Genomic DNA, 20,852 nt, shown 5'->3' on the forward strand with positions numbered 1-20,852 from the left:
AAACAAGGATGTAATAATCAAATAATATGAATAGATATGATATTCCCCATACTGATCTAAAAAGCCCTTTTATACAATGATAAGAACTTTCTGTTCCAGATTATTGCCCAAGCATACTTGATTTTTAAATATATCATCTAATTATACCTCCATCTTCCTGCAAATAAAAGTTATTCCTCAAAATTTCTTGAAACATTGGCAGAAATTAGTTTATACAGTATAGATTATAAGTATGTAAATATGTACAAGTATTTTAATGTTATACTCATAGTTTAGTTTTATCCTAAATTATTCATTTTTCCCAATATATATACCTTATAACTCATAGAGATATTAAATTCCTTATTCTTTTTATCTTGTGTGACATTCTCAAAAATACTAGTGGTCAATTTACAGGCAGCTACAATAATAACCATAACTTCTTTAGTACTCAATATTAATAGTCTGATCACCTGAAAGAAATGCTGTACAAGGAAAATGCTACAAATGTAAGCAATCTCCTCTTCCTCTTCCTCCTCTTCTTCCTCCTCTTCCTCTTCTTCCTCTTCCTCTTCCTCTTCCTCTTCCTCTTCCTCTTCCTCTTCTTCTTCTTCTTCTTCTTCTTCTTCTTCTTCTTCTTCGGCAATGGCTTATTCTTGTTTTAAGTTCATCTGAATCCCAGTATTAAGGATGTGTGCAGGGATGATGTTTGAAAGATGGTGGAGTAGGAGACTTTCCTATTTCCAACTTTCCCTCCTCCCATGGATGCATCCAATAAACATCTACACATGGACCAATTGCCCCTCAGAGAAAGCCAGAAACTAATTGACAAACTTCTATATAAAGGGCAAATGACAAAACAATCACATCAAAACAGGAAACTTGAGACATCTGGGAATAGGACCTCTTAAGTGGAAAGGAACCCCCAATGTCAAGCTTCTCCCTGAGGAATAAAGGATTTAGACCACTACTGTAATACCTCAAACTTTTAGATTCCTCCAGAAGAGTTTGACTATCAAACCACTCTGCTCTGAGAGCAGAAGAGACTCTGCATTTGTATGTCTTCCAGGATGACAGAAAATAAAATAGGTGGTTTTTGAATGGACATACTGCCCACTACCACCCTAGCATCACGGTATGAGTTCTAAATTAAGCTAATATCCTCTGCATGGCTCAGTGAAGACAGAAAGAGGTTAAATGGATAAGATAAATGAGATTCGACTATATTTGTCCATAAGACATTCACTTGAGATTCAAGGGCACACATATGCTAAAAGTGAAGTAATAGAAAAAGACATTCTATGTAAATGGAAACCAAAACGAAGACAAAACAGGGAAGCAATACCAACAAAAGACAAAACTGTAACAAGACTGATTGAAGGCCCGTTCATAATGATAAAGTGGTCAATGCAATTAGAAGATATGATAACTATAAATGCATATGCATTGACTGTCAGAGCGCCTAAACATATAAAGCAAATATTAATGGAACCAATGAAGGAAACAGACATTAACACAATAATAGTATAAAACTTCAATATCTCACATTCCACAATGGATAGATTATCCAAACAGAAACTAATAAACATTGGACTTAAAACTATACATTAAACCAAAAAGACCTGACAAACACATACAGAACATTTCATCCAACAGTATCTGAAAGCACATTCCTCTCAAATACTCATGAACATTTTCCAGGATAAATCATATATTAGGTCATAAAACAAGTAAATAAATTTAAGAAGATCAAAATTATATCAAGTCTATTTTCTGACTACAACGGTACAAAACTACAAATTGTTAACAAGTGAAAATTGAAAAACTAGCAAATGTGTGGAAATTACACACATACTTGAACAACCAAGCCAAAACAAACAAACAAAAATAAAAATATATTAAGAAAATTGAAAATGGGAACTCAATATATTAATACAGGATGAAGCAAAAGCAGCTCTAAGAGTACAACTTACAGTAATAAGGGTCTGCACTGAAAAAGATTTCAAATAAACAACTTCACTTTGCATCTTAAGGAACTAGAAAAACAACAAACTCTACCCAAAATTAAAAGAATGAAGAAAATAATAAAGATCAGAACACAAATACAGGAAATAAAGAAAAGAAAAACATTAGAAAAAATCTACAAAACTGAGTTTGTTTTTGAAGGCATAAAAAGAATTGAGAAACTCTTAGCTAGGCTAAGGGAAAGAAAACGTTCAGACAGAAATGAAAGGGGAGACCATACAATTGATGCTCTAGAAATTAAAAAACAAAATCACAGTGACTTCTGGTACAATTATATGCCAATAAATTCTTCAGTAAATTCCTGGAAACATACAACCTACCAAGACTGAATCAAGAAGAAATAGAAAACCTATATCCAATAACAAATAATGAGACTGAAGTAATAATTTAAGACCTCCTAGCAAAGAAAAGCCTAGGATCAGATGGTTTCATGGCTGAATTTTTCCAAATACCAAAACAAGAATTAGTATCAATTCTTCTTAAACTCTCCCCAAAAATTAAAGTATAGGGAATACTTCCCAACTCATGATGTTAGTGTTAGCCTGAGTTCAAAGCCAGAAAAAGGTATCATAAGTGTAGAAAACTATTAGTCAATATGCTGGTCAATCAATTCAAAAATCTTTAACAAAATACTATAAAACTAAATCAACAACACATCAAAAAGAATAGACAGCATTATCAAGTGGGATTTGTCCTTGGAATGTAAGGGGAGTTTAAAGTGCAAATAAATAAATCTGATATACCACACAAACAGAATGAAAGATTTAAAACCATCTAATCCTCTTAGTAGATGCTGGAAAAACAAGTGACAAAGACCAATATCCCTCAACAAAATAGGTAGAGAGAAAATTTCTTCAATGTGATGAAAGCCATTTATGAAAAGCCCAAAGCTAATATCATAATAAAGGGAAAAAAACTGATTTTCCCCTCTAAAATAAGGTGCAAGGAAGGATCATTCTCACTCCTATTTAATATAATATTGGAAGTACAAGCAAGAGCAATCGGACAAGAAAAAGAAATAAAGGTACCCAAATTAGAAAGAATTAAAATTTTTCATGTTTGAAGATGGAATGATCCTATATGTGAAAAACTCTAAATACTCCACATTTAAAAAAAAAACATTAGAATTAATAACCAAATACAATGAAATCAAATACAAAGTCAACACAGACAAATTAGTTGTATCACTTTATACTAATATGATGTATCTAAAACAAATTAAGAAAATGAACCCATTTATAATATCAAAAAGATTTAAATTTTTAGCAATAAATTTAACCAGTGAAAGATCTGCCCAATGAAACTATAAAACATTGATAAAAGAAACTGAAAAAGATATATGCTATGATTTAGATATGAGATGTCTCCTTAAAAGCTCATGTGGTAATGGAGGAATATTCAGACATGAAATTAGATTATAAGACCTGTAATGAAACTCATGGATTGATCTGTTTGATGGATTAATGTGGGATACCATCTATGACAAGTAAATAAAACCAGGCTTGGATGAGCCATCAGACACAGAAATCTGGTTCTGAGGAACTGACAGTCTTGAGAGATTGTTTCCATAACCTGAAGTAGTGGTTTCTGTGCAGAGTGGCTCACTGCCAGATGTGTGTGTTCTAGATGCTCCACGTGACCTAATAGAGAAAAATGGCTTCGGTAACTCCACCCCATCCTGTTTCTCATGGAAGAAGCTCCTCCTGGTCTCTCTTTTACCTGAACAGCTATAAATAAAGGAAGGGTGGGCTCTTACATCTTGGTTAGAGCCAGATCTTTAGTGTGGCTCAATCCGTCACGTCCTCTGATTCAAAAGAGATAATTGTCTCCTGTGGTCTTATCTATTAAATAAGTTTCTTAGTGATTGATTTACAACTGACCTATCCCTCAGCAGAAACCTTTCCCTTGCCTACATTGGACGTGTGGTAAGAGATTAATAATTTGAAAGGATTACTGAGTGGGAACTGTAGGCAGGGGAGACATGGCTGGTGAAAGTAGGTCATTGGGGGACATGCCCTTGGGGATTATATTTTGCCCTCATTCCAATCAATCTCTCTCTCTCTCTGGTTCCTGACTGCCATGAACTGAACAGGTGTCCTTCATCACACCATACCTTTCTACTATATGTTTTGCCTCCCCTTTGACCCAAAGCAATATAGTCAGCCAACTATGAACCGAATCTCTGAAACTATAAGCCCAAAATAAAACTTCATCCTCTAACTTGTTCTTGTCAGGTATTTTGGTCACAGCTATGAAAAGTTAACACAAATGAATGAAAAGATACCCTATGTTCATAGACCAGAATAATTAACATTATTAAAGTGCCCCTACTATCCAAAGCAATGTATAGATTCAATGCAATCTTTATAAAAATTTCAATAACATTTTTTATAGAAATAGAAAAAAAAATCATAAAATTTGGAACCACAGAGAGCCAAAATAGCCTTAATGATCTTGAAAAAGAATAACAAAGTTGAAGGCAACACCCTTCCTGATTTCCAACTATTTCATAAAATCACATTAGTTAAACAGTATGGTACTGACATTAAAAACAGACAGATAGGCCAACGGAACTGAATAAAGATCCCAGAAATAAACCCAAGCCTGTGTGTCAATCAAGTTTTAACAAGGTCACCAAGAACACACAATAGGTGAAGGGTAGTGCTTTCCAAAAACGGTGCTGGGAAAACTGGATATTCAGATGCAAAATAGTAAACCGGGACCAGTATTTTATACCTCTTGCAAAATTAAACACCTCACTGTAAGATCTGGACCCATAAAACTCCTAGAACTAGAAAATATAGGGGAAAGCTTTTTAATGTTGGATTTGTCAAGGATATTTTGGATATCACACCCAAAGCTTGAACAATGAAAACAAAAATAAACAACCAGGACCACATCAAACTAAAAAGTTTCTACACAGGAAAATAACAAGCAACAAAATGAAAAGCCTATAAATTGGGAGAAAATATTTATTTGTGTATTATATATCTGCAAGAAATTAATATGCAAAATATATGACTCGTTTAACTCAATAGTAAAATGACAGTATTAAGAAATGTAAATGGACCTGAACAGATTTGATATTTCTCCAAAAAAGACATCAAAAAATCTAACTCAGAACCACACTGAGGTAGCGCCTCACACCAGTAGGGTAATTCTTATCAAAAAGACAAGAGGTGGGCTGGGGATGTAGCTCACTGGTAGAGCACTTGCCTAGTCTGTGTGAGGCACTGACTTCGATCCTCAGCACCACATAAATATAATAATATAAAATAAAGGTATACAAAATATAATAACATTAAAAAAAGACAAGAGGTAACAAATGTTAGCAGGGATATGGAGAAAAAGTAACCTCCGTATGCTGATGATGAGAGAGTATATTGCTATGGCTATTAGAGAAAACAGTATGGAGATTCCTCAAAAAATGAAAAATAGATTAACCATGTGATCTAGTAATCTCTCAGCTGGGCTGCATATATGCTCAAAGGAAATGAAATCCATACCTCATAAAGATAAATCTACTTTTGTGTTCACTGCAGCATTATAACAGTCAAGATATGGAAACAACCTAAGTGTACATTGGTGGATGACTGGATAAACAGTCTCACACACACACACACACACACACACACACACACACACACGGAGTGAAATGTTACTCAGTCAACAAAGAAGGTACTGCTATTTGCAGCAACATGGATGGTTCAGGAGGACATTGTGTTCAATGAAATAAACCAGACACAGAAAGAAAAACACCTCATGATCTCACTTATGTATAAAATCTGAAAGAAAAAAAAAATCCAATAGGTAGAAGTAGGGAGGTTATCAAATGCAGGGAAAGGGAGTAAACAGGGAGACACAGGTCAAAGAGCATGACTGTGCAGTTATGTAGGATGAATGAGTATAGAGACATAGCATAAGTCAGGAGGAGTACATTTAAGTAACATAGTGTTGTATGTTGAAAATTTGATAAGGGAGCAGATTTTAGGAGATTTTCACACCACAGGCACACATGCATGCATGCACAAAGTGACTCTGGGTTAGTTAATATGCTAATTTATTTATCTGCAGTAAATACTCGATATGTGTATGTATTCATGTCAAAGTTCCTGTTGTATGCCTTAAATATATGCAATACAAAATTAAAATCACACACATATAAATACAAGATGATGTTTGCAAAAATGCAGCTGTGGCAAGTAGATGTCATTAAGCATGCAGAAAGAAAAAGGTTCTAACACTTGGAAAACACTAACAGGAATGGCAAATGGCTTTATGAGCAAGGAAAGAGAGTAAAAAAAATTATAAAACATACTAAAAAACACTCCAGATGTCAACAACACTAAATTTTTAGACATTCAGATAATAATAAATGTAACAATGTACACAGAATTGGTTTCTCAACATAATCCTAGTTAGGCAGAATTCTGACAATATTCTCTGCTTCACTGCAAATGAACATGAACATTCTTTAATGCAATGCATTCTGTTTTAAAGGTTTTACTACTTGCATAATTGCTTAGATCTCAGTCCTCGCTTAGTAAACAAAATGACGTAAAAGTGGATGGTCCATTAACATCATATATTTTCTAAAACTGAACATTAAGTGGAAAAGGATGAAATAGACATAATACCCTTTTCCTTAAGTTGCCTTCTGAGATCTGATGTTTTAAAAATTGTATTTTATAAATTTTTGAGATAGATCGTTTAAATACTTTATATTAAAACAGCAAGGAGAAAGCAGCAATATAAATTACAATTCTATTTTTAAGGACATCAATAAGTTATGCTGTACTATTCTCATGAAGGCAGACGTAAAATATACTGTTCTGAAATACTATCTCAACGAATTTTCACACGTATGGCTGTTTCAAATTGATTTATATTTGCTTATTAGCAATTTTAATTTAAGAATTGCTTCTAATAGTTTACAAAGAAAATAGTCTACATTTAAGACGGTATATAAGAAGCAAATGATGGAAAATTCTGTCCCATCATTCTACTTGGAGAATAATTCGTTGCCGAAAATAGGATTGAGCAAATTTTAACTACTGTGATGTCAGCACTGGCCAGATCATTTCTGGGGCTCCTGGAATTTGAAAGCAGGAATAAGCTAAGGAGTATTTGGTACCCATATAACATAGGATTCAAGTGCAAATGAAGCTGAAGAAAACAGCAATGCATTTAGCAAGAAATTTCAGATAAATATTCAGCACAGGTTTTATAAGAAGAATAAAAACATGAGATGGTAGGTTGGATGTTAAATACTCTTGATAGTTCATGATATACCAGTAACTGTTTTTGATAGATGTTGATTAAAAAAAACATGTAAAGTAAATTTGAAGGAACTTACTTCACTGAAATATTAGTGGCAAGCATATTTCTTGAAAAATGAACAAGAATCATATACCCACATTTGATTATTCAGTGTTTTTTAAACAAGGGATACTTTCACATCTGCCAGTATTTTCCAATGGCATCCCCTCTGCCTATATTACATTGAATAAGACCCAAACCAAGTTCTCCATTGAGCAAAAGCTACTGTTGTTTTTTAAAATATTTGTTCTAATTATACACAACAGTAGAATGCATTTTGACACACTGTACACAAATAAGAGCACAAATTCTCTTTCCTCTGGCTGAACATGGTGCAGTCACACCAGAAGTAGAATCACAAATGTATACAGGGTAAGAAAGTCTATCTCATTCCACCATCCTTCCCATTTATACACCCCTTCCCCTCCCTTCATTCTCCTTTGCATAATCCAAAATTCCATCATTTTTCCCCCTACCCCATTATGGATTAGCATCTGTTTATCAGAGAAAACATTCAGCTTTTGTTCTTTGGGTTTGGCTTATTTCGCTTAGCATGATAATCTGCAGTTCCATCTATTTACTGACAAATACCATAATTTCATTCTTATTTATGACTAAGTAATATTCCATTGTGTATATGTACCATATTTTCTTTACCCATTCATCTGCTGAAGGGCATTTAAGTCGGTTCCATAATTTAGCTATTGTGAATTGAGCTGCTATGAACATCCGTGTGGCTGCATCACTGTAGTACGCTGATTTTAAGTCCTTTGTGACTGGAATAGTTGGGTCAAATGGTAGTTCCATTCCAAGTTTTCTGAGGAATCTCCGTAGTGCTTTCCATAATGGTCGCACCATTTTGCATTCCCACAAGCAATGTATGAGCGTTTCTTTTTCCCCACAACCTCGCCAACATTTATTTTTGCTTGTATCCTGGATAATTGCCATTCTGATTGGAGTGAGATGAAATCTTGGAGTAGTTTTGATTTGCATTTCTATAATTGCTAGAGATGATAAACATTTTTTTCATATATTTGTTGATTGATTTTATTTCTTCTGTGAAGAGTCTGCTCAGTTCCTTAGCCCATTTATTGATTGGATTACTTAATTTTGGGTGTTTTCTTTTTTTGGTGTTAAGTTTTTTGAGTTCTTTATATATCCTAGAGATTATCTGAGGTGCATGTGGTAAAGATTTTCTCCCAATCTGTGGGCTCTCACTTCACATTATAGTTTTGTTTGTGGAGAAGAAGCTTTATAGTTTGAACCCACCCTATTTATTGATTCTTGATTTAACTTCTTGTGCTTTAGGGGTCTTGTTAAAGAAGTCAGATCCTAGACCAACGTGGTGAAGATTTGGGCCTATTTTTTCTTCCAGTAGTCACAGGATCTCTGTTCTAGTGCCTAAGTCTTTGATCTACTTTGAGTTTGGTACAGGGTAAAAGATAAAGGTTTCATTTCATTTTGTTACAGGTGGCTTTCCATTTTTCCCAGAACAACTTGTTGAATAGGCTGTATTTTCTCCAGTGTATGTTTTGGCACCTTTGTCTAGTGTGAGATAACTGTATTTATGTGGTTTTGCCTCTATATCTTTTAGTCTGTACCACTGGTCTTCATGTCCATTTTGGTGCCAATACCATGGATGTTACTGTTACTATATAGCTCTGTAGTATAACATAAGATCTGGTATTGTGATGCCTCCTGCTTCACTTTTCATGCTAAGGACTGCTTTGGCTATTCTGGTTCTCTTATTTTTCTAAATGAATTCCATGATTGCTTTTTCTAGTTCTATGAAGAATGTCACTAGGATTTTAATAGGAATGGCATTAAATTTGTGTAACACTTTTGGTAGTATGGCCATTTTAACAATATTAATTCAGCTTATCCAGGAACATGGAAGGCCTTTCCATCTTCTAAGGCACTCTTCAATTTCTTTCTTTAGTATTCAGTAGTTTTCATTGTAGAGGTCTTTCACCTCTTGTTAGATTGATTCCCAAGTATTTTTTTTTTTTTTGAGGTTACTGTAAATGGGGTGGTTTTCTTTATTTCTCTCTCAGTGGATACATTACTGAGGTATAGGAATGCATTTGATTTATGGGTATTGATTTTATATACTGCTACTTTGTTGAATTCATTTATTAGCTCTACAAGTTTTTTGGTGGAATTTTTTGGATTCTCTAAATATAGAATCATGTCACTGGCAAATAGTCGTAGTTTTTCTTTACCTATTTGTATACATTTAATTTCTTTCTTCTCTCTAATTGCTCTGGCTAGAATTTCAAGGACAATGTTGAATAAAAGTGGTGAAAGAGGGCATCCTTGTCTTGTTCCAGTTTTGAGAGGGAATGTTTTCAATTTTTCTCCATTTTGAATTATGTTGGCCTTGGGTTTTTTATCTATGGCTGTTGGGACTAATGACACGTTAACTAGCTCAGGCTGACTCCTTACTTCCTGGCAAGTGAGCGAGATCAAGGCCTTAAAGGCGGTTTCAAAAGTTAATGACGGTAAGTCCGACCAACATCAGGGATTGGTTAACAACAGTTCCACGAACATGATCAGCTTGCCATATAGCCCTACGGGTCTCTCTCGCCTGTGTTAACACCCCCCCCACACCCGCCTTGCTGACCTTTAAGCTGATTGGTTCCCGCCTAGCCTTCACCCTACATAAAAGCTGTGTGACTTCCTCAATAAACGGAGTTCCTGCTGTGACTGGTCTCCCTGAGGCATCTGATTGTCCTCCGCCCGGAGGACCTGGTGCAGGCAGTCAGTTGGCCCTACCTTTCCCAGTCTGGCCTTGTTGGGGAGTGCTCCCTTCCCTTGTCACTGGTTGAGAAGAACAAGGGGGCTAAAGACCCCAACATATGGCTTTTACAATTTTGAGATATTCCTACTATTCCTAGTTTTTCTAGTGTTTTGAACATGGAAAGGTGCAGTATTTTGTTAAATGCTTTTCTGCATCTATTGAGATGATCATATAGTTCTTGTTTTTAAGTCTACTGATATGATAAATTAGTTTATTGATTTCTGTATGTTGAACCAACCCTGCCTCCCTGGGATGAACCCCACTTGATCGCGGTGCACTATGTTTTTAATATATTTTTGTATGTGATTTACCAGAATTTTACTGATAATTTTTGCATCTACATTCATCAGGGATACTTGTCTTAAGTTTTCTTCCCTTGATGTGTCTTTGTCTAGTTTTTGTATCAGGGTGATATTAGTCACATGAGTTTGGAAGGATTTTCTCCTTTTCTATTTCATGGAATAATCTGAGGAGTATTGATGTTAATTCTACTTTGAGGGTCTTACAGCACTCGGTTGAGAATCCATCTGGTTCTGGGCTTTTCTTGATTGGTAGGCTTTTGATAGCGTTTTCTAATTCATTACTTGATACTGTTCTGTTTAAATCATGTATAACCTCCTGATTCAGTTTAGGGAGATCATATGTCTCTAGAAATTTGTTGATGAATTCAACATTTTCTATTTTATTGGAGTATAAATTTTCAAAATAGTTTCTAATTATCTTCTGTATTTCAGTTGTGTCCACTGTGATATTTCCTTTTTCATCACATATTTTAATAATTTGGGTTTTCTCTGTTTTGCTTCATTAGTGTGGCTAGGAGGTTTATCAATTTTATTGATTTTTTTCAAAGAATCAACCTTTTGTCAACTTTTTATTTTGTTTATTTTGTTTCAATTTCATTGATTTCAGCTCTGATTTTAATTATTTCCTTTCTTCTGCTGCTTTTGGTGTTGATTTGTTCTTCTTTTTCCAGGGCTTTCAGATATAATGTTAGGTCATTTATTTGGTGACTTTTTATTCTTTCAATGTATGAGCTCAATGCACTAAACATTCCTCATAGTACCACTTTCATAGTGTTCCAGAGATTTTGGTATGTTGCATTGGTATTCTCATTTACCTCTAAGTATTTTTTTATTTCATTCTTGATTTCTTCTACTATCTATTCATCATTCAATAGTGTATTATTAGTCTCCATGTGTTAGAATAACTTCTATTCCATGTGTTAGAGTAGCTTCTATTTTTTATTTTATCGCTGGTTTCTAATTGCAATCCATTATAGATAGACTATAGAATGATAGAATATACCCTGATAGAATGCAGAGTATTATCTTCACTTTTGTATTTACTAAGAGTAGCTTTGTGGCATAAGATATGGTCTATATTAGATAAGGGTCCATGTGCTGCTGACAAAAAAGTGTATTTGCTCGTTGATGGATGAAATATTCTATATATGTCTGTTGGGTCTAAATTATTAATAGTATTATTTAGATCAATAGTTTATTTTGTGTAGAGGATCTGTCCGTTTGTGGAGAGGTATGTTACAGTCACCCAGGATTACTGTGTTGTGGTCTATTTGATTCTTGAAATTGAGCAGGGTTTGTTTGATGTACATAGATGCTCCATTTTTTTGGGACATAAATATTTACAATCATTATGCCTTGCTGATGTATAATTCCCTTCAGTAGAATGAAATGCCTTTCTTTGTCCCTTCTGATTAACTTTGGCTTGAAGTCTACTTTATCTGATATGAGGAAGGAAACCACTTGTTTGTGCAATCCAGAAGTGATGTGTTTTTTTTCCATTCTTTCACCTTCAGTCTGTGCCCATGAGGTGAGTTTCTTGAAGACAGCATATTGTTGGGTATTTTCTTTTTTTTAAATCTAATCTGCAAGTTTATGTCTTTAATTGATTAATTTAGATCTTTAACATTCAAGGTCATTATTGAGATATGATTTGTATTCTCCATCATTTTGGTTTATTTCTGCCTTTTAATTTGATTTGGTTTCTCTTTTGATTTTTCCTTTATTGTAGCTCCTCCCTTTACTGGTTTTCACTTTTTTTTTTCCCACTTCATCCTCATGGGATATTTTGTTGAGAATGTTCTCTAGTGAAGGCTTTCTAATTGTGAATTCTTTTAACTTTTGCTTATCATGGAAGGTATTTATTTCATCTTCAAATCTGAAACTTAAAATTCGCTGGATATAAAATTCTTGGTTGGCATTCATTTTCTTTCAGAGCTTGAAATATGTTGTTCCATGACTTCCTAGCTTTAAGGGTCTGGGTTGAGAACTCAGTTGAGATCCAAATTGGTTTTCCCCTACACATAATTTGCTTTTTTTCTCTCATGAACTTTAAGATTTCATCCTTATTCTATATTTTAGTCATTCTCATTATAATGTGTCTTGGTGGGTGTGGGTCTGCTATAATTTTGTATATTTGGGGTCCTATAAGCCTCCTGTATTTGATTTTCCTTCATTCTTTAGGTTTGGGAAATTTTCTGATATTATGTCATTGAATAGATTCTGCATTCCTTTGTTTTACATCTCTGCTCCTTCATCTATCACAATAACTCTTAAATGTGGTCTTTTCATGTTATCCCATAATTCTTGGAAGTTTTGTTCATGGATTCTTACCATCTTCTCTACATGGTCAACTTCATTTTCAATATTAAATATTTTGTCTTCATTGCCTGAGGTTCTGTCTTCCAAATAGTCTAGTTTGTTGGTGATGCTTTCCATTGAATTTATAATTTGGTTTACTGGTTCCTTCATTTTGAGGATTTCTGCTTTTTTTTTTTTTTTTCTTCACAATCTCTACCTCTTTATTTATTATTTTTTTTTTGAAGTGATATTTCACTTCCTGTATCTTCTCTTTGATTTCATTCTTTATACCATCCTATACTTTGCAGATCAGTTTTACTATGTACCGTCTAAACTCCTTCTTGGATATTTCTTCTACTGTGCTGTCAGTGGATTGCCTTAAATCTCACAGCTCCCACCAAGGCATCTAATGCTTTCTTGCTATAAACAGAAACGATGAGTTCAATAACTATCTACAGTATAAACAGAAAATTTGCTAAAAGGGTGTACAATTTCAAATAGTGAACAAAGACAGAACAGAAATGCTGTAGGATGTGATTTTCATGAGGGAGAAAGAAGGAAGCAATAAGTAAAAATTCACAGAAAGACTGGAAGAGGAACTAACACAGACTGGCTGTTAAGTGAAGATAAGTTAGAATGGGAATCCAGGAAAAAACACAAGTAAGAAGAAGAATACATATAAAAAAGAAAAAATTGAAAATATAAGAATATACAACAGAAAACACCATGCATATATCACCATCCTCAAGACACTGATGCGTGAAAAATATCTTGCTCCAAATATGGTAGAAAGAGATGTCAAGAAAAAAATGAAAATAAAATAAATCTTGGTGGAAAATTGAATAACTGTCTCTGCCAGCACCTGAAAGCTTCTCAGTCCTGTCTCTGACTTCTCACAAGATTGCCTGTATAGACACAGCCCTGGCAGACCCAGTCACTATCCCACCAATCTAGGCTTCAGATGTCCTAGATTCAGCCATGTTGTAGTTCCAAGATCTCAGTGCCACTAGAATTTGGAGAAAGACCACCAGGGATGAGCAATTCTGAGAGACAGTAACAAGATGGCAGCAACCCGCACTCCCAGGAGGAAAACCCCAGGCGCAGCCAAACCCACAGGCACCCGACACTGAACCTCCAGGTCCGAGCCTGTGTTCACAGACAGGGGCAGCTGTGCCCCCAAGATGTTGGTGGCAGCAAACCTGCTAGCACCCAAACCCCCAAGCCTCTGGCCAGCATCTCAAGTGGATGCAGCCTGTGCAACCAAACGTGGAGTCTTCATTGCAGTGAACCTCTGGGCAGTGGTGGAAACGGTAGTGGCAGGTCAGTGGCAGCAGGCAGTGGTCAGCAGCAGCTGCAGTCCTGAGTGGTGTTGGCAGCAGTAAGGGGTCAGCAGTAGCAGCCGCACCCAGAGAGAAGACCTCCAGGTGACCTCCAGTGGATGGAAGCACTTTGGTGGCAGCAGTGTAGACAGCAGCCACGCTTGAAGAAAAGACCTCCGGGATTCTGCAGCAGCAGCTTCAGGGACGGCTGCGGCCCTAGAGAAAACCTCCAGATGGTGGCAGTGTCACCCGGAGAAAAAAACTTCTGGGTGTCTGTGGCAGCAGCATTTGCCCTTAAGTATCATTTTTATAGAAAATTTATATACTCATCTCAGACCTCTCTCTGGAAACACAGGCTTGCACATCCGACTGTTTTCATGTCCAACTGCCTATATGAACCTTGTCCCTTTGAATATTTAAGGCATTCAAGCTTAATGAAGACAAACAGTGCTCTTGATGGCTGCCTAACTTACCTCCACACATTTTTCCCTCCCAGTTATTATTTCAAGTTAAGACACCACCATGCACCCAGGTGCTGAAGGCAAAACCCAAGGTTGCATAGTGAGAACCAATCACACCCATTAAATCCAACCTAGCGTCAAGGAGTACACATTCAACTGTCAAAAAATATCCTAAATTGGCTTCTGTCTCTCCATCTCTACTACCACCCAACTAGTCCAAACAACTACCATCTCTCACATGGACGACCAATCTAGCTTCCAAGTTGGCCCTCATACTTCTGCTTTTATGCCCTTGTATTCTCCACACTGTAGCCACAGCTATCACATTTTAACAATTTTACTGCAATAAAACATATACCCTGATAAATTCACCATAATATATAATTCAATTAATTTTAATATAAAGAGTTGCATAGTCATCATCACACAATCCAATTTTATAAAGTTCCTATCACTCCCCTGCCACACACACACACACAAAAATTGCCCATTAACAAGTCATTCCTCATTCTAATATACATCAAGGTAGTCTAGATATATTTGCCTTTTCTGCACATTTCGTATAAATGAATTCATACCACGTGGTATTTTGTGTCTGGCTTTGTTCACTTACCATATTTTGCTTATCTCTTTAATCAGAAAAGGGACCGGACAGTTCCCACTTTGGGCTGTCATGAATAATACTGCTATGAACACAGGTACACATATCTTGAGTGGGCAAGTGCTTTTTCTTCCCTTGGGTAGATATCTAGAGGTAGAATTGCTGGGTCATGGGGTTTTGTGGTAACTCTGCTTAACATTTTGAGAAAGTCATTCCCAACAACAATGCATGAGGCTCCAATGTTTCTGCAACCTTGTCAGTACCTGCTACTGTCTTTGGTTGTAGCCGTCCTAGTGGGTATAATCTGCTATATCACTGTGTGTTTACAGTTTTTTATTGTGATAAAATACATATGAATTTATCATGTTAATCATTTTAATCAAATAATTTAGAGGCATTAAACACTTTCATGATGTTGTATAGAATAGAAACTATGTCCTCATTTAGCAACAGGTTCGCATGCCCAAATCTCCTTGTGGTTTTAACTTGCACTTCCCTAATGACATTAAGTTGGAATAGATCTTTCTGTGCAAATTGGCTATTCATATGCATTCTTTTCAGAAATGTCTAATTAATCCTTTGCCAATTTTTAAATTCAGTTGTTAAGTGCCTTTACATATTCTGGACCCTAATTCCTTAACAGATATGTGACTTGCAAATACTCTCTCCCACTCTGTAAAGGGAAAAGGACCCAATCTTTGGGTTGAAAAAATCAGTAACAATATGAATTCACGTTAAATCTATGCCTCAGTTTGAGAAGTTCAGAGCAATATATTAAAAATGTTATCAAGTAATATTTCTGCATAAAATTGAACATCTTCCCATCCTATTTAAATGAACTCCAAATTTGCTGAATAAATAAATTCAACAGGGGTAGGTCATCATTAAGGAAGAGTTTTTTAATTGAGTTCTGAAAGATAAATGGGTGTTGACAGATGAAAGGAGAAGAAGCCTAGTAAGAGCAGGATCTCTGACAGAGTGAGCAGGCATGAGGACCTGCGGTTTTCTGGATTAGTTTATCACACTTCATCAAGAAGCTAAAGGTAGGTTCAATGATCTTTTTGTTGTATTTTCTATTCTATTTTATTAATTTCTCTTCTTATGTTCATTTCTTTGTTTCATTTGACTTTAATTTTGCTCATTTCCTAATTTTTGATATGGATACTAATGTCACTGACTTTCGGTGTTTCTTTTCCGATGTAAGGACTGCAAACAATCAACTTCTTATCAAACATTCTTTTATTTCCATGCAAAAGAATTTTAATATGCTTTATTTTACTTATCATTTAATCAACTTCTACAATGTACATAATTCCCATTGTGATATTATCTTAGACCCAGGGATGATTTAGAATGAATTTGTTTATTTGCAAATGTATAGAGATTTCTGTTATACTGTTATACCCATTATTTGGCTCTAGCTTAATTATACTTTGGTAAATTAACAAACTATGAGTTTGTAGTTACTTAGCACATTATGCAAATAACCAAAATAATCTGAATAAAATAGATAATTCTCACAGAAAAAAATTTCAAATCAACTATTTCTATAGGAATAGAAAAAAAGACTATCAGAGTTAGCAGGCCCCAAACAACAGTCCAGATGTTTTCTCAGGGGGATTTTAACACACCTTTAACAGAAATTCCAATGGTACCTGCACTATAGCAGAGAACAAGCAGGATCACTTCCAAAACTTATTTATGAAGTGAGTAAAATAATACCTAAGGCTAAAAAAATACAAAAAGAAAACTATAAACCAGTATATCTTATGGATATTGATGTAAAACTCTATATTAAACAAAAAATCCAGTAACACAGTAAATCAATAACAATATCTTGGAGATTTATCACAAAATTATAGCAATGATTAAATATTTAAAAATATGATATTAAAATATAACACATTGCTTGATTTAAGAGGAAAAATGATATATTTTCACAGACATTGAAAGGTATTTATCAAATTTAATGTAAATATTTAATGAAATACTTAATAAAACAGCAATATATAATTTAATATTATTTCATGGATAAATACATGAATCAATCAATCCAAAACCCTAAAGCAACTATGGAGAATCACTGGAGATATTTCCACAAAGTGGAAATGAATGTTCCACATTACTGTACCATTTTAACATTTTACTATAAATATTAACCAATATAATTATACAAAAAAAATTTGAGGTATAAATATTACAAAATGTGAGGTAAAGCTATTTTCAGCTGATATGACTGTAGGCCTAGAAAACCTGAAAGAATGAACTCAGAAACTACTCTAAAACTAAGATAATTCAGTAAAGCAATAGGATCTAAAATTAACATAAAATATGCTAAATTAATAAATATGTCAATTATATTATAGATAAATGTGCATATGTGCATATAGAAACTTAAAGTGTGGAAAACCTATTTGAGGAAATCTTTTAAAAATTCCTTAAGGACACAAAAGCAGGATAGGTGGTAATATAGGAATATATCTGATATCAATATTATTTTAAATTGTGAGTAGTTATATAAATATTAATAGGAAGGTTCAAAATCTTAAAGGTAACAATTTAACCTAAATTATTTTATAATTTTATCTATTATAATACCAATCATTCGTTCCCTTCAGAATGTGACAAACTGATTATCAAATCTATTTAGAAAAATAACCATGTAAAACACAAAATAAAACTATGAAAGCAAAAGAATGAACAGAAACTACATTGTGAACCTCGCTATTTACAATAACGTGGTAGTGGTACATGGGTAGACAAACCAGTGGAAACTAAAAAAAAGCCCAGAAACATAGGAATTTAGTAGGTGGTAATAAGATCATCTCAAAATATGGATGATAAATAGTTTATTAATAAATGATGCTGGTATAAACATCCATCTGGAAAAAGATAAAGTTGAATCAAATAAAATGTGTAATGAATTAAAGATAGTAAAATATTCTTCCTCACTTCTTACAGGCCTAGTTTTGACAAGCAGCTGCCATTTCCTTTCTCCTAACACTCAGGTACCAACTTTAAGAAACACTGGCAACCACATGGATAAACCTATGCGGAGAAAAACTGAGTCGCCTACCCCAAATGAGATATGTTGCCCCCTGCCAACAATCCCAGATGAGGTTTTAGCCAATGTCCAGTCCATGACCATAAGGGTGGCATCCTAGTAGAAGGTTCTCCAGCCCACTGAAGCTACCGCATTGACTCTGGGTGGAGAGATGGAATTTGTTCTGCTGAGACATACACATTGTGAACAAACATAATTTTTGTGTCTTCAAGTCACTATGTTTGGGGGTAGTGTAAAGAAAGTAGTGGTTTATAGAAACAGTGCATTCTCTCAAAATTATGTGTGTTAGCTGGGAAGTTCTGCCTTATGTGGTGTTATCTTGAGAGCGGGGATGGCTACAGTCAAGTGGAGGCTCAAGTGAGAGTTCACCTGGGCTGGAAGATCCAGCTCATCTGGATACCCTGTGTCATCTGTAGGCTGGTCAGCTGAGGCCACTGTCTAGCAATGTTGATTCTCCTTTTGGTAGTCCTCTCCACTGGGGCTCCCTTAATGCATGGTTAGTAGTTTCCAAAAAAGCACCTAATTAATAAGCTCCCAAGAGAGAAGAAAAAGAACTGTGAGTATAATTAAGGGCTAAGCCTCAAACTGGCAACACATCACTCCAGTCACATTTTACTGGTCAAAATAGTCATAGCATAAGCCTAGAACCAATACAGGGAGTACACAACGGCACAGATGACTGGGTCAGTGGGGATAATCAAAGTAACAGTCTATGCGAAATGAAAAAGGAAGTCAAAACATTTCCAGATGAAAACATGGGCAGATGCCTTTGTAATCTTGGCACAGGCAGAGTCCTTCTATTTATGTCATGAATTCTAGAAGACATTAAAGAAAAGTTTTAGAAATGTGACTACACTGAACATAAGTAAGATTTTTATGAATGCTATGCCCTGAAGGTGTTCCCCACCAAAAAAGAAATTTCACATGTTCAAATCCTAATTCCCAGATGATGATGATAAGAGGTTTTAATGGCCCTTGGGAGGTGATTAGTGCCCTTATGAAAGAGATGGCAGAGGGTTAGCAAGTTCCTTCCATCATGAGAGAAGTTAGACTGCTTTATCTATGAATGGAAACAGAACTTTACCGGAGACTGCATCTGCCCACATCTTTATCTTGAACATCTCATACTCTGAGACTATGTGAAATAAATGTCTGTGGTTTATACAGTACCCAGTTTATACTATCTTGTTAAAGTGACCTGAATGGGCTAAGACAATGTTTAAAACAATAAATGAAGAATCAAATGGCAAGGTGGAAAAAATATTTACAACTCATACCAGAGACCAAGGGTTAATCTCCCTAAGTAGAAAGAACATCTAGAAATAAAGAATAAAAAGATTAGAAATCTAATAGAAAAACGGGCAAAGTACATGAATAGTTTGTAGAAAAAAAATTAAAATGTCTCTTGAACACTAGAAAATATTCTTGACCTTCCATTTGTGCAAGATGTGCAAATAAGAACTGCCCTGAAACCTCACATTGATTGGTAAAAATTCAAAGTTTGGCAACAGAGTTTTCAAACGCTTGGTGAAAAACATAAAATACTGAAGCCCTCTGAAGGCTAATCTACTAATAGTTATAAAAGTTACAGATATAATTACCATTAAGTCAGCAACCACATCTGCAATTTATTCTACCATTATACCTGTACACATACAAAATGAACTAGGTATAAAGTTTCAAATACTGACAAAGAAAAAGAGTACGTATCTGTGTACAGGGGCTGAATTACTTAGGGTACAACCACACTATGATCAACCACGCACCTGTAAAATAAGGAGTAAAAGTCTGCAGCAGAAAGACTCCCAAATCATATTGTTAAGTGACAAGAAAAATGAGTAGCAGAGGGTACATACCATATTTATAAAACTACAAGACATGAGTTTGTCACATTTTAAAATTTCTGGCATTGCAAAGCACTTTATTATCAATGTTATATCAACATTTAATTGCCAATATTTTTTCTTTCTCAATAGTAGCATAAAAATGTGCAATTATATTGTATATCATCTCAAGTTTGACAAAATATGAAAATATATTATTTTGAATAAGAGATGATGAATATAGGACTATATATTTGCATTTGCTCATATTTATATAAATGAAATCTGGAAGGATAGATGAGAAACAGTGTTTATAGGGGCAGGGGAAGAAGGGGTGATGGAAGATACGGAAAGTCTAAAACACTGCAATTTAAAGTTTTTATTTAACTCTCATTATATATTAAATTAATGCATTTCTATGTAAAGATTTTAACTTCATTAAAATAAAACCTGACACTTCAATATAAAATTTGTTTTTAAAATTCTCCTTCAAAAGAATCAGCACTTGCTTTTTTAATTACCACCTCACGTTCTTGCTAAGATAAAACCTGAGCTTTGTCCAAACATTGAGAACTTACTGAGAGTTTTATGTTGAGAATATACATCTTGGCAAAGAATTTAAGGTAACTTTCAGTCCCTGTAGACAGGAAAGTGTATCTTTTATGATCAACATGATCTGAAAATACTGCTGTCAAAGTGATGTTGCTGGCAGTTAAAGTCTTTAATCAAACAAAAAATTAGAACATGCCTTTAGTAATTGGACATTCTAGTTTCAATGAACATACTTTATTTTTTTAGCACTCCTGTATTTGGATAATTAAGTTTATTTTCAATATTAAATTTTTGGTATTAAAAAAGATT

At 34.7% G+C, this 20,852-nt stretch overlaps 1 protein-coding gene across 1 annotated transcript in view; it reads right to left on the reverse strand.

Moving 5' to 3' along the window:
• ATRNL1 (attractin like 1) overlaps positions 1 to 20,852 on the reverse strand; it is a 746,355-nt gene that overhangs the window by 343,483 nt on the left and 382,020 nt on the right.

This window comes from Sciurus vulgaris, assembly GCF_902686455.1.
Source record: "Sciurus vulgaris genome assembly, chromosome: 4".
Classification (NCBI taxonomy): domain Eukaryota; kingdom Metazoa; phylum Chordata; class Mammalia; order Rodentia; family Sciuridae; genus Sciurus; species Sciurus vulgaris.